The sequence below is a fragment of the Pleurodeles waltl genome, chromosome 6, assembly GCF_031143425.1.
Source record: "Pleurodeles waltl isolate 20211129_DDA chromosome 6, aPleWal1.hap1.20221129, whole genome shotgun sequence".
In the NCBI taxonomy this organism is placed as follows: Eukaryota; Metazoa; Chordata; class Amphibia; order Caudata; family Salamandridae; genus Pleurodeles; species Pleurodeles waltl.
Genome location: NC_090445.1, coordinates 347,260,668 through 347,276,896, shown reverse-complemented (window position 1 = coordinate 347,276,896; position 16,229 = coordinate 347,260,668).

Sequence of the window (16,229 nt, the reverse complement as noted above, 5' to 3'; positions counted from 1 at the left end):
CAGGGTGAAGCAACTGTATACATGGGACTGTAGAGACCACGGGACAACTTGTATCCTAAGGAAGGGAACAGGAACAAAGAAGCACTGAAAGTAGTTCACCACCATGGCAGAAGGAGGGTGTAATAGTCTCACCAGAGTGTGCAGGACTGGCTATCACACAGTGAGGACAGAACAGAGACAAGTGAAGTAAGGAGAGAAGGGCAAGATGATGACTGTACAGACAAACTCCGAGGAGACCTGGGAAATTAGCAGACGATAGAATCCATACATCAGCGTTTGGAGAGCATGGGTGAACTCCTCTAAACCCAAGAAGTACGTCGCCATATTTTCGGTTTCCAATGAAGACGACTCATTGACCTTGATAGCACGACGGACACATGGAGACAGTCTAACCCAATTGATGCCAGCCGGACCCCGGAATGAAATCAAGTGAGGGATGATCCTCCACAACAGACCCTCCCAGCAAATGAGTGCCCAGGCAAATTCACACAACACAGGCTTCTCCCCCAGTGAGACAATCGCTAAAGGAGAGGATAGCTGGCGTTTTGTTGCACCATTTGCAGAAAACTTAGCAGACTGGACTGAGTGGTTAGCTCCACAAATGAGCTTCTGGCCAGAAGAGGGTTTTTTGACCCACACAACATGGCAAATGTGGAAGACTGCATTCTGTATGGTGAGGGTGATCTAGATTGGAACTACCCTTTTATGAGGAAATGTCTGTGTACATGGCAGGAGTACACCAGGCAGCAACATCCCCAGCGTGCCAACACCCATTTACATCAGATGCCCCTGATATGTAGGGGCCCTGGGGCACCACATTATGGCCCTTCTTATGACATTGGCGGTCAGCCGACCAGTGAGGACTGCCAAATTATGACCACTGCGGTGATCCCTCCCATATACAACTAATGTACCACCGAACCGCCAGTGCAGTCCGGTCACCGACCATGGCGGTTGCCATCTTCAGGCTGGTGAAACGCCATTACCTACCCACCATATTATGACATAGCAGACCTCCAGGATTTCCAGGGCGGGACCACCACCACGAAAAGCCTGGTGGAAACGATTCATATATAAGGAGACACTCACCTCCAGGGACAGAGGAGTCCGCGGCTGCCATGGAACCCAAACTGAAAGCCCTGCTGATGCTGTACCACGCAATGGCAATCCAGGAGCAGCAACGCCGCCGACGACTGTGAGTACAGCCGCCTAGCACTCAAGGGAGGGAGGAGAGAGTGACACACCCACACGCACAATATATACCATACACACATGCCACACACCAAGAACAATCCACTGATAAATCCAACAACAAAATAATACAGAAGTAAAGAAAGCCAGGACAAATACCTTTCGTCCAACCACTGTATTCGGGTGGGAACAGCGCCCACAACAAATGAGGCAACCATAAACAAAGGGCCATTGGCCAGTCCAATGTTACATACAACCCACAGGGCAACGAACAAGGCCCAACTGGACTCCTAATAACCCAAGTCACTCCACTAGGCAGGGACATCATAATCCATGGCAGGCACCTCAGGGGGCAGGAGTGGTGGGGGGTGGGGAGAGAATTTTCTTGGGCGGGAGGTCCTTGGGTTGGATTTGGGAGGGGGTGGGACTTTGCTCTTCTGTTTAGGGGGCAGGGGAGTGGGCTTAGAGCGGGGCATCGAAGTGGCAGTCTTGAGCCCCTCAGTGTAGGCTTTTGCTGCAGAGGGAGGGACATGGGCAACACCAGGGGGGCCATGAGAGGTTTGGGAGCTGGAGGTACTGGGCCGGAGGAGCGGGACCTTCCTTTTACAGACAACACGGGGTGGGGGAGGAGGAGAGAAGAGGTCAAGGCAGACAAGGAAAAGTTTTTTGGTACAATGGGGCGAGCTGTGGGAGCAGGATTGGGAGTGGAGGTAGAGGGAGTGGTTCTAGGAGGAGTAGGTGTGCTGGAGTGGGTTGCAGGAACATGTACAGTGTGTGTGTGTGTGAGGTGGATTGCTGTTGAGTGTCTGAATGGGAGCGTTTATGTGTTTTTGGAGGGGGGTGGGCAGACAGGGTGGGAGAGGACAAACAGATCATGTGCATGTATGTTGTGGTGGTGTCTGCAAGTGAGGTGGGTGTGCTGCATGTGGTTGTGATGGTGGTGGTGGTGACTGCGCATGTGGTAAATGGAGTGCTAGTCTGCTCTTGTGGTGACTGTGGGCAAGGCTGTACAGGTGGCAGGTTCTGGTACTGAGGATGCAGTGCTTGCAGGTGTGAGTGCTGATGTGACTGTGAGGGAGGAGGAGGAGACAGTGGATGCAGTGGCTGTTGTTGTGTGTGCTTCTGTGTGTTGGCTGTGTGTATGCTTGTGGTGTGATCTGTGGTGCCTGTGCTTGTCTTTGCGAGTCCTGTCTGTTGTCTTGGGTGCATGCTGGTCTGATTTTGTGGTTGGAATGGGTGAGGGGAGAGGGCTTTGGGACTGGGAACAGGTAGTTGGAGGGGGGATTGAAGAACCAGGGACACTGGCTCCTGTCAAAGAGGAGGCCAAAGCCTGAAACAATCTCTGTAGGGCAGCCCAGCCACTGTGAATGCCCTCCAGGTAGGCATTGCATTGCTGCATCTGGGATGCCAGTCCCTGGATGGCATTCACTATGGTTGACTGCCCTACAGAGATGGATCTCAGGAGGTCAATAGCCTCCTCACTCAGGGCAGCAGGGCTCACCGTGGCAGGGGCTGAGGTGCCTGGGGTAAAGGAGATGCCCAGCCTCATGGGTGAGCTGACATGGGCAACTGGGTGGGGGCTACTCGGAGAGTGATGCTGGTACGGGATGGGGAAGATGATGTAGCTGGGGTGGTCCCAGAGGGGTCCTCCACCACCAGGGAGCTTCCATCGGGGGAGGAATCAGATTCAGTAGCAACAACAGCACATATGGCATACACATCACAATGACTGACTGGGACTAACATTGTGCAGTCTGAACCACAATACCAAACCATTGCCTGAAAACAAGGGCAGAAATTAAGTCAAACACTACCATATGCACACCTACTGGGACTCACTAAGCCATGTCTGCCATGGTATGCAGGCTACTTGCCAATACCAAATGTACATACCACGCTACATTGCAAAGCAGGACTCTACAAGATCAGATAAATGGGCATATTGGGCCATACACTGACTAGAACCTTGCACCCATACAACATGACAGGCATTGAGAAAAAAATCCACACAGTGTTTACTCACCCCCTTGTGGCTGCTGTGCTGCCCTCAAGTGCCCATTCAACTCCAGAGTGGCCACTGCCAGTACCCCGGCCATCAGGGGGGTCAGGGTCCGACTGACACCCCTCCCTCATTGGGAGGACATCCCCAGCTGGTCCTCCGTGGTCTTCCGGGCCTAGCATTGCAGGTCCTCCCACTTCTTTTTGCAGTGGGTGCTCTGCCGGATATGTACCCCCAGGGTCAGCACATCCTTGGTGATGGCACACCATAACCCTTTCTTCTGATGGGGGCTGACCTGCATAGGGAACAAAGACGAAAGGACACCATGAACTCCACACTACATGCTGTTACAGCAATGGCTTACATACTGCATAGATCCCACATCAACCTCACACATTTCTCGTACCTCTGTGTACACATTGCATGCAGCAAACAGACACTCCCCAAATGACACACTGCCAACACACACATACATCTATATATAGCCATGTCACATCCAAAGTACCCAAAATGGGCTCACCTGTTGATCTGGAGGACGATACAACTGTCCATACAAGGGTAGGACCCCATCCACAACCCTCTGGAGTTCCTCAGATGTGAAGGCTGGGGCCCTATCCACTGTAGCACAGGCCATCACAGGTTCCACACACAGGACACAGCAGCACATGCAGTGGAGGTGTTGATGTGTTGAGAGTCAGGAATCAAGTGAAGTGGGATAGAGAAAATGCCGGTCACGTCCGCACCAGTGAACACGGTCACCACCAGCAGTGATCATTATTGGTTCCCGTGCTCCATAGACTTCCATGTTAACCAATGAGGAGTTGCAAGGCAGTGCAGACCGCCTACCGCCATGATGCCAAATGCCGGCGGAGTGAGGTCACTTCCACCTGTAACTGCATACAGGACAGGCGGTTGTCATTTCCTGGTGGTGGTACTCATGGCTGTCAATTTAATGTGCGTCATAGGTACCAGTGGTAGACACCAAGGCACAAGGCACATGTCTGCCACATACTTTGGATTGGTTGTAGACTCTGGCACTCAAATTAGATCTCATACTAGTGCACTGCCTGCAGATGAGTAGTTGACAGAATATTTCAAATGGTATGCTACTAATCATGACATACAACTCCACCTACATCTGTGACACATAATGGCTAATGAAGAGTATTGGTATTTTTGATGAAATCCGTTTGCATGCAGAGAACACCAGTACAAATTACAATCATTGTTTGCGTAAATTGGATGTGACTGCTCTGTGTACTGTGATATTGTGTGTCCATCCTTTCTGTAGTCACAATCTTCTGATGTTTGGTTTACTTAGATACCAACCACTGCAGAGGAAAGGGAGGAAGCAAGCACCTGTGTACAGACCTGTAGTCGACTTGGCTACACTGGAGAAACGGCTCATTATAATGAACTATCATCTGGACAGGGCCACAATTACTGAACTGTGTCAACAATTGGAGCCAGATTTGATTCCTTCTATTCGTAGCACTACAGCAATACTCCCTGCAGTACAGGTACTGTCAGTGCTCCACTTCCTGGCCACTTCCAGGTGACTGTGGGCTTGGCTGCATGAATGTCACAGCCAATGTTTGCACATGTGCTGAGTAGAGTTTTGGCTGCCTTGCTGAAACACATGAGCAGCTATATATCTCATTCCCCCACAGTGATGATTTGCCCACTGTGAAGGCTTCATTCTACACCATGGGACGCATACCACATGTGATTGGGGCCATTGAGGGGAACCGTATTCTTTTGGTCCCTCCTAGGACAAATGAGCAGGTCTACAGAAATAGGAAGAGTTACTATTAAAAAAATGACCAGATGGTGTGCCTTGCAGATCAATACATCTCCCACGTTACTGCCAAGATTCCTGGATCTGTGCATGATGCTTATGTATTGAGGAATAGCAGCGTCCCACAGGTGATGGCACGGCTACAGAGAGAGAGTGTGTGGCTCATAGGTGAGCTTGAGGTTTCACCCAATGTATGTCACTGTATGCCACCTGAAGTTGTACTCTGTGCTATTGTACATGAGTAATGTGTGTCTCTCACTACTTCCAGGTGACTCCGGCTACCCAAACCTATCCTGGCTGCTGACACCAGTGAGGAATCTGAGGACAGGGCCAAAAAATCGGTACAATGAAGCACACGATCGTACCAAAAGGTTAATTTAAAGGACTTTTGGCTATTGAAAGCCTGGTTCCGGTGCCTCCATGTATCTGGTGGATCCATACTCTACACCCCTGGGAAGGTCTGCCAGAGAGTGGTGGCCTGCTGCATGCTGCACAATTTGGCCCTCAGACACCATGTGCTATTTCTGGAACAGGAGGGGAAGACAATTCACCTGTGGCAGCAGAGGACACTGAAGACAGTAATGAGGGGGAGGAGGAGGATATGGACAACAGAACACATCTGACACAGCAGTACTTCCAATAACACTCAGGTAAGACTGTACTTCTGTTCATACCTCCATTACAGTACAGTGTGTGTGTGGCACACATTGTAGTGCAAAACACAAATTTGTGCATTATGTAACCTGACACTGTTCCATCTGTGGGCAGTTGTGCCAGTGTTATGGTGAGGTTATACAAGCTTATTCATCCCATGCAATGTGTCAATAGTTTAGCTTTCTCAAATACATGCCCACTGCAAACTGTGTCCTCATCCCATACAGTACATAGCATATGTTGCTGAGAATGTCATGTGACTTACAATGTGCTTACACAACCGATCTGTGTCTTAAATTTCCCTGACAGTGTGGCCCAGACTAGGTGGTCCAGAGGAAGGATTGGCATGCTGACAACATGGCATAGCTAATATTGTGATGTCTTGTGTGAGGGCCTGACATGAGTTGTTTCTCCTCATGGTGTCATGAGTCAAATTGCTGTGCACGTTACAGTGTAGAAGTGACCAGCTAAATGTAGGCTGTTATGTTATAGGGGCTCGTGTTGCTCTGCTTCCTGTACTTCTCAATTGACTGTCGCTAATGGTTTCCCTTTTTGCAGATGTTGGTGTGGTCACAACTGTGAACTAATGTGATGACTATAGACTGCTTTCACACCGTTTGATGGATGATGACTTGTGGCATGCTCTCACACTGGTTATGTGTACCCCAAACTGACTGTCCATTGGATGGATTCACACTTTACATGACATTTGCACAGGATAATACAGGTCAAGACATTGCTTATTGTTGTCTTAAAGCACAAAAACGTCAGTTGTGTTCAAATGTGTTTACTGAAGTGACAAAATGAAGGGATAGTGCAATAGAGTGGGGTGATGGTGGACGAAAACTTCAGCATAGTGGCCCAGTTGGTTTATAGCACAGGTCCAGTATCCATGGGGCCCCAGGAAAAGGAGCAATGGCAGTCCAAAGTGAACAAGGTGTTTCAGTGGCACACAAGGGAGACATTCAGGAGGGGCTCATTTCCTGGCGGTGGTTTGGGTCTTGGCTACAGTCTCTGGTGTCTGTCTGGGTTGCAGGGAATGTTTGCAGGGTGGCTCTTCTGCCTCAGAGGGAGGGGTGCTGGTGGCCTGTGAGTCTTGGGGCAGGTCTTCCTGTCCACTAGCTGCAGCAGATGTGGAATGCTGGTGAGTTCACTGGCTAGTGGAAGGGGCCCACTGGTGTGTTGTGTACTCACGCATGATGTTCGCCATGTCACCCAGCACCCCTGCAATGGAGGCATGTTGAAATTTAAGCCGTGCAACTGCTGCATGACCTCTACGTGGTGTCGCCCCTGCAGCCGCTGGTTCTCCTGCAAGATGGTAATCACCTGGACCATCCTGTCCTGGGATTTCTGGTAGGCTCCCAGGACATGTGTCAGTGCCTCCTGGCTAACCTCCCACTGGCCCTGGCCCCCTGTGCCTGTGTCCCCTGAACTGTGTGCCCACTCCCACTGACACCAGGACCTTCATCATCTTGCCTGTGTGATGTCAACGTGGTTCCCTATACAGGTGGGCACACTGTTGATTCTCATGGCCTGGGACAGATTTGGGGACATTGGGTGGCTGCTGTGGTATTGGAGTCTGATGGGGAGGCCCTGTGGTGGACTGGGTGTTGGCTGTGGTGTCTGATTGACCAGTGGTCCCAGGTGGCCGAGGTAGATCATCCAGATTGAGACATCCAGAGTTGCTGTCATCACTGAGGGCTTCTTGTGGTGGAGGACTGGGTTGCCGTGCCACATGCTCGCTGCTGACATTGGCTGGGGTACTTGTGGACATGTATATGGTTTGCTACAGTCATTGTCAGTTACATATTCAGGATTTCTGTCTTTCCTTATGGTACGGATGTTGTCCTTCCACTTTGCTTAGTGTATGGTGATGGATTGTGGGATTGGAAGTGCTACATGCTGCTCATGCATTACTGTTGTGTGTGCATGCAGATCTGGGAGGGGTGTGCTTGCAGTGGGTAGGGCATGCAGAAGTACACAGTGGAGGGTGGTTATGGGGTGGTTCTCTGTATGGGATGGAGTGGGGTGATGGTGGTCAGGGTGAGGGGGTGACATGCCATGCAGGTATCGGTGGTGTTGAGGTGGTAATGGTGACTTTCCAGTGTCCAGCCCTCCAGTGATTCCAGTAAGGTCCTCTGGATGCAGGATAGCCAAGACTTTCTCCTCCCATGCTGTCAACTGTGAGGGAGGTCTATCACCAGTCTTCATTATGGCAACATGGTACCTGGAGGCCACTGTATGCAGCTTCACCTGTAGGTCTTTCCACCTCTTACAAATGTCCTCCCTTGTGCATGGATAGGTTCCCACAGCGTTCACCTTGTCCACGATCCTCCACAATAGCTCCATCTTCCTGGCAATGGATATCTGCTGGACCTGTGCACTGAACAGCTCTGGCTCTACCCTGACGATTTCTACCGCCATCACGCGTGTTGGACCTGGCCCTTTTTGTAGGGTCAGCCCCAAACTTTTTGCCTCCTTCTTCCTATTTTTGTAGGCTTTAGGACTCTGAGCACTTTATCACTGCTAACCAGTGCTAAAGTGCATATAGTCTCTATGTAATTTGTACTGTTGATTCGTTTATCCATGATTGGCATATCTGATTTACTAGTAAGTCCCTAGTAAAGTGCACAAGAGGTGCCCAGGGCCTGTAAATCAAATGCTACTAGTGGGCATGCAGCACTGGTTGTGCCACCCACATAAGTAGCCCTGTAATAATTTCTCAGGCCTGCTACTACAGTGTCTGTGTGTGCAGTTTTAAACTATAAATTCGACTTGGCAAGTGTACCCACTTGCCAGGCCTAACCCTTCCCTTTTCCTACATATAAGACACCCCTAAGGTAGGCCCTAGGTAGCCCCATGGGCAGGATGCAGTGTATGGTTAAGGGAGGACATATACTAATGTGTTTTATATGTCCTGACAGTGAAATACTGCCAAATTCAGTTTTCACTGTTGCAAGGCCTGGACTCCTTGTGCGGCAAAAATTTGACACAGAGCCAGCTAAAAATGACACACAGCCTGCATTGCGGTGAAAAATTAATTGCACGCCAAACCGGAACGACGCAGCCCGACATTGCAATGAGAAGATCGACGCAGCAGCAGCGTAGCGACCGGATCTTCGATGCACTGCCCACTGGATCAATGCACAGCTGACCCGGAACAACACAGCTTGACTTCCAGAGAGGAATCGACGCAGCGCCTGCTGTGCGGGAGAAATTTCCACACAACGCCCACTGGATCGATGCAGCGCTTGTGAATTCGCTCCGCAAGCCAAGGATTACATGCATCATCCCCGGGGGCCAGAAAACCCCGCAACCCGAAGAGGAACCAAGTCCATGCACCGGAAATCAACACAAAGGACATCATTATGAACAGGGTGGTAAACACCACACTGCCAGCGGTGGCAGTAACAACCGCCAACAGACGTGCGGTCCGAACCGCCAAATAATTAACCAACTGAAACACAGGCATCCTGAAAACCACTCACTGCCAGCAGAGGAGTGCTGACAATGACGGCAGAGCCCGTCCACAGGCTGACAGAAAAGCCCAACCCGTCCATCAAATAATGAAGCACTAGACCACCGGCAGTTCCGGGGCGGGAATCACCGCCACGCAAAGCACGGCGGAAACTATACAAATATAAGGACACACTCACCGGAGGCCCACACAACATGCTGAAGCAGACATGGAAAGAGAGTTGCAAATCATGCCAGCCCTGCTCCTTGCCATATACCTCCATGACCGAGACCGCCGATAAAGACGACAACGGTATGTACCACAACCTACTACACAAGGGAAGAGAGGGCACAGTTACATACCCACCCACTCCACCCACCCTGCAATGCTCCCACAACCCTTCACAGCAGCACAAGCCATACACCCTACAGCAAGAGGTACTTACACAACACAAGGCAATTCCAACCTGCCTAAAGTACATACATGTGCCCCACACTCACAAACAATGAAACAAGAGACCATGGATCCAGAGTGTGCCTAAAACAACACAGGCCACACATTAACCTTTATTGTGCTAACTGAACAACAGAAGTGCTTAGAAGGCCAATGGCCAGTCCGAATGGAAAGAAGTCCGATGGGCCACATTGGCCCCAGCTTGACTCCCACAAGTGCTACGGTACTCCACCTCATAGGAGCAACAATGGGGCTTCCAGGCACCTCAGGGAACAGGGGCAGGGGGTGGTGGTGGTGGGGATTTACGACTGGGTGGGCTTAGACATACGTTTGGAAGCTAGAGGGGGTATGAGTTTGCCCTTGAAAGGTGGAGGAGTGGGCTTGGACCGGGGGGGTGGCAGATGGACCTGGTTCAGCACGGGGCTTCTTCCTCTCAGGGGAAGGGTCACGGGAATGGGAAGGTCGTACAGGGGTGGGCTGTGACATGGGAGGAGTTTAAAGGGCAAGGAGGTGAACACGTTTAGGGACAAGACGAGGTGGGCCAGTGAGTTGAAATAGGTCAACACGGGAGAGGAAAAATTTCTTAGGTGCAATTGGGGTGGACCTGGAGGAAGGCGTGGGAGTGGAGGTAGAGGTCGCGACAGGTGTAAGTGTGCGTGACATGGCTGCAGGTAACTGAACAGTATGCTGAGGTGTGGTGGATGTGTGATGTGTGGGTGTTTTGGTGCGTTTGAGTGTCTTTGGAGGAGGGGGTGGACACAGAGGGACAAGACAGGCTTCAAGTGTAAATGGATGTTATCTGGGTGTCTGCAAGTCTGATGAGTGTGCTGCATGTTTTAACTAAAGTCGTTGTGGTGAGTGCAGGTGTGGTGTCTGGGGTGCATGAATGGATGTGTGCTATTGTGGTGACTGTAGGAACAGGGTCAGCAAAATTGAATGAGGATGCAGTGCTTGTGGGTGTGCATGTAAAGCGGACAGACAGGGATGCGGAAGAGGTGGGCACACTGGGGGAAGTGGATGTTGGTGGGTGTGCATGTGTATGTTGGCTGTGTGTATGCTTGTGTTTTGAAGTGTGCTTCTTGTGTGTTGAGGTGTGTGCCTGCATGTCAGATTGTGTGCTTTGGACGGGTGAAGTGAGTGTGGTGCTGGAAGGGGTAGAGGTGGTTGGAGGGGGGACAGAATGACCAGGGACACTAGCTGACATCCAAGAGGAGACCAGAGCCTGAAAAGATCTCTGTAGGCTAGACACTGCACCATGAATGCCATTCAGATAGGCATTGGTCTGCCGCACCTATGATGCAAGCCCCTGGATGGCATTGAGGATGGTTGTCTGCCCTACAGAGATGGTTCTTAGGAGGTCAATAGCCTCCTCTGTGAGGGCAGCAGGGCTGACTGGGACAGAGGATGAGGTGCCTGGGGCGAAGGAGACGCCCACCCTTCTGGGTGGGTGGGCACGGGAAACTCGGTGGGGAGCAAATGGGAGGGCGGTGATGGTATGGGGTGGCGGAAGATGACACTGCAGGGGTGGGCCCACTAGGGTCCGTCACCGCCAGGGAGCTCCCATCGGAGGAGGTATCGGAGTCACTGCTGATGTACAAAGACAACACAAGAGAACAGGGATGGGGAGACAAAACAGAAGAGACACTTGTAAATAGCTGAATGGAGGTACATTAGTGGTTCAAACATACACCCACCCAGCACCTACTGCTATACACATGGCTATGCCCCTGACTAGTGGCCAGAACCCTGCTCTTCAGCCATTCCCCAACTACCTTAAGGACCTGACGTACCGCAGACTTGACCCAAATACCCATACTCCCCACGGGGGCCATTATTTAGATGGACATCCGTCATAGTCCCTGCCACTAGACAGCATAAATACGAAGGCACACACACACATCCATCAACCACCCAAAATATGGTATATATACTCACCCCCTTGTGACTGCTGTGCAGCCTTCAAGCGCCCATCCAGGCCTTGGAACGCCATTGCCAGGATGCGTTGCATATGGGGGGGTCAGTGCCCGACGGGCACCCCTTCCTCTTTGGGAGGACTTCCCCAGCTGGGCCTCGCAGATCTTCCTCGCCCAGCGCTGCAGGTCCTCCCTCCCCTTCCTGCAGTGGGTGTTCCGCCGGTTGTAGACCCCCAGGGTCCACACTTCCTTGGCGATGGAATGCCAAAGTGCCCTCTTCTGGTGGGCGCTGACCTATATGGGACACACAGAAAAGTAACACTGAGGTCAGACACTGGCCAATCATAGACAGCTGGATATACGTCCACTATGGGATGGACATTTAAAAACAGCCTAACAGCACACACGCAGCATGTCAGGAACCCTAGACCATACAGTGTCACAGGTGCACACATGTATGCAGCCAACACCCACCACTACACACATCCATGCCCCCCAGTCCTCCATGGGCGTGGGTGCAGGTATTTCACAGCCAATGTTTAGCATAATACTGTCAAGATTCCTGGATTCATTTGTACGACACCTACAGTCCTATATGAGTTTTCCCCAAAGTGCTGACCTCACTGCCATCAAGTCGGACTTCTATGCCTTTGCCAACATACCCAATGTGATAGGTGCCATTGATGGCACCCACATAGCTATCATCCCCCCAAGAGTCAGTGAACAGGTGTACAGAAACAGGAAGAACTTTCATTCCATGAACATTAAATTGGTGTGTACTGCAGACCAGTACATCTCACATATGAATGCCATGTTCCCTGGTTCAGTCCATGATTCCTTTGTGCTGAGGAATAGTAGTGTGCCACACAAGAAGGAACAACTACAAGAGGACAGAGGGTGGATCATAGGTAGGTGTTTCTGACACTTATTGCCACATAGCAGACAGCCAGGCTGTCTGCCTCTGAGGGTTGTCAATGAATGTCCTGTTTTGCACCCTTTTCGAGGTGATTCTGGCTATCCCAACTTGTGTTGGCTCCTGACACCAGTGAGGAATCCTGGAACAGATGCAGAGAGGAATCACAATGAGGTCCATGGACGTACTAGGAGGGTGATAGAGTTAACAATAGGTCTCCTGAAGGCTAGATTTTGTTGCCTACATATCTCTGGTGGTTCCCTGGCCTATGGGCCTGAAATGGTGTGTAGAATTGTGGTGGCCTGTTGCATGCTGCACAATGTGGCTGTGAGAAATTCTATCCCCCTCTTGAAGGAGGAGGGTGCTGTATATCCAGACCAGCTTCCTCAGAGAGGGGATGAGAGTGATGGTGATGCTGATGAGGGGGGAGATGTACAGACCAGGACCCAACTGATACAACTCTACTTCCAGTAACTTTGTGGGACAATTGCATGAGATTGCTGTCTGTGCATCATACTGTCAGTGTGCCTTGTCATCTATGGGGGTGTTGGGTCAATACTCATTGCCACTGTAACCAGGTCTGCATAGGACAGATTACAATATAGTATAAATGTTCAACACATCTGTAGGCACAACAACATGTAAGGCGTGTGGTGCATTTCCTGCTACTCAGATAACAATTAAAAGAGTAATAATACAGTTGCATCCATACTTCACTTTGTTTCAAATTAATACCAGGTGAAAAGGTGTTTTATTTGGTGCAGGGATACAGTTGTGCAGATTACAGTGATGGGAGTGGTGTACTGGTGGTTGTACAATATGGCAACATGGTCGCGGAATTGTTGGCAGTAGTGGTAGGTCCATCAATGTTTACAAGTGTTTGTTGTTGTTTTCACACGGTTTGGTGGTTGATTCAGTGGGACACTTGGAGGACATTTATTGCCAGAGTCCCTTCTTTGAGGGGGCCTTGTTCTTGGCAGGTGTTCCTGTGCCATATCTGGGCCTGAGGATCTGTTTGGGTGCCTGGTGTTGGCCGGCACAGCTTGAGATGGATATCCCCTGTGTGTCCTATGAGGGTGGTACATGTGCAGTTGCTGCTGATGCTGTTGTTGTCCGGTCTGTATCCTGGCCTGTAGTAGGGGCTTTCTGGTCTGTGTGGGCCTCAGGCTGTGTTGGGACAAGGTGCAGCAGCGCACCTTCTATGCTGGCCTTTGTGGCATTTTGCAGTTTCCACTGCTCCATGGCCTCTTGGTGGTGTGCTAGCTGCATCCTTTGACTCTGCTCCAGGGTGGATACTATCTGGGCCAATCTGTCCTGGGTATAGCAATATGCTCCCAGGACCTCAGAGATCACGTCATGGGCTGCAACCTCCATCCTGTGGCCTCACCCCTGGGCCACTGATTCTCTCCCACTGGGCCTAGCCCCCTGTGCCTGTGTCCCCTGCTCAGGTCTGGCGGTACCACTTGTACTGGGGCCATCGTCTTCCTGCCTGTTGGTAGGGGGTGACTGGGGCCTCTGTACTTGAGTTCCACTAGTCTGTGGCCTGGATACACAGGTGTGGGGACGGTTGCCCACAGCTGATTTTGTTGGCTGGGTGGTAGGGGTGTCAGTGGTATCCTGGGTGGGGCTGCTGGATGGTGACAGTCCAGCAATGTGTGAGGGGCCAGGGTGATCATCAGTGTCCAGGGTTCCACCCCCAGTGTCCTGGGAGATGCCTCTGTCTCCCTGTGGGCCACTCCTTGTCCTGTCTGTCAGAGTGGCATAGGTGGTGGTGCCTGTTGGGAGGAATGGACATGTCTGTTACATTAGCATGATCAGATGGGGTGCACAGGACTGGGTGTATTTGTGCAGGTTTCACACTTTGGGGCCATGCAGGTTGCTTTCGTGAGGTTAGCATTGCTTTTTTGCTTAGGATGTGGAGGTGAATTGTGGGTGCTGTAGGCCATTGTGATTCCTTGCAGGTGTGGGTGGCTGTGCACAGGGGGAGGGATGTGGGCCTGTTAGTGGTTTTGTGGGCATGCAGGGGGACTGGATGTAGTGATTGTGGCCTGGGTGGGGTAGTGGTCCTGGTGGTAGTTGGAGGGATAAGGTGGTGCATGCATTCCAGGTGTGATGGATATTGGGTAATTGTAGATGACTTACTCAAGTCCATTCCTCCAGTGAGTCCAGTGAGTCTCTCAGGATGCAGGATGGCCAGGACCTTTTCCTCCCAGTCAGTGTAGTCGGGTGGTGTTGGTGGAGGTCTTTCCCCCAGTCTTCTGGACTGCAATGTGGTGCCTGGAAGCCATGGACCTGACCTTCCCACGCAGGTCATTCCATCTCTTGCGGATGTCGTTCGTGGTGCGTAGATGGTGTCACACTGCCTTCACCTTGTTCACTATTGTCTGCCATAGCGCCATCTTCCTGGCGATGGGTGTGTGCTGGACCTATACCCCGAAAAACTGTGGCTCGACTTTCAGGATCTCATCCACCATGGTCCTTAGCTCCCTTTCTGTGAAGCGTGGGTGTTTGGGGGGTGCCATGGTGATTGTTGTGAATGGTGTCTTGTGTGGATCTAGGTGAGGGTGCTCTTGTGTGGTTGGGTGCATGTATCGTGGCGTCCGGTGTCTGCTTCTGGAGTTCTCTGTATTAGTTGCCTAATTTTGTTGCAAAGGATTGTGGGGTGTGTCTGCGTGTGTTTTATAGTGTTGTGGATGTGTGTCAGGTGTGGGTTTCAAACTTACCAATGTATGCATTTCCTACTGTTGGGTCCACTTGCCGCCCGTGGCAGTCTGTACCGCCAAATGGCCATTCGGTTTCCACTAACCACTGCAGTGATTTGTGCTTCATTATTTGGAGGGTGGGGTGTTTGTGTGCTCGGCGGTGGTGGGGTGGGAGATCCAGCATTTCTGTCAACAAGGTCCTGGCGGTGACTGGTGGCAGGGAGGTTTTTGTTGGTTTCTGATTTTTGCATCATTATATGGCGGGCCTCTATTCACCGCGAATGGCAGACTTCTGTTTGCCGTCGCCACGGCAGTCGACGGTGTTTACCACGTGTTCATAATGACCGCCAAAGTCTTCCCCTGCATGGAAAATAACGACGCAAGTCGGTGTGCAAAGGGGCGAAACTGACGAACACCTCCCCGTTTCCCACGCATCACCTTCTCTGCAGTCCCTTGCAGAGATGTTGAATGCAAACCAGGTACTTTGTGCTTGCAAGAGACCTTTATATCACTATTACAGTGATATTTCAAAATATACTTATTGCATCTTAATCATTTTGACCTGCATCTTATCAGATAAATATTATATATTTTTCTAAACACTGTGTGGTGTATTTTTGTGCTGCTGTACGGTGTTATGGTATGATTTATTGCACAAATACTTCACATATTGTCTTCTAAGTTAAGCCTGACTGCTCACTACCAAGCTACCAAAGGGTGGGAACAGGATAATTTGGATTGTGTGTGACTTACCCTGACTAGAGTGAGGGTGCTTCCTTGGACAGGGGGTAACCTTAATGCCAACCAAAGACCCCATTTCTAACAACCAGCAACTCCTTATCAGTGAAACAGGGGTTCTTTTGTGGGAACATGCTTATTGTGTAATGTGTGTGTGTTGTGCAGAGGGTGTTAGGTGTTGAGGTATTGTGTGTGATGGGTGTATAGGTGGTTGTGGTGTGTGTATGCAGTTCTGTCAATATATATGCTGGCAACGTGTAGCAGAATTGTCAAGTTTGCAAAGACTTGTGGGTTTGTATGGGGGTGTGTTTTATTGTTCTGTTGGTGGGTGTGTACGGTGTGTGTATATGTGTCAGGTGTGGATTTTTCAATCTGGCCAATGTTGGCTTCTGTTGGTGGAGTGGCCAAATC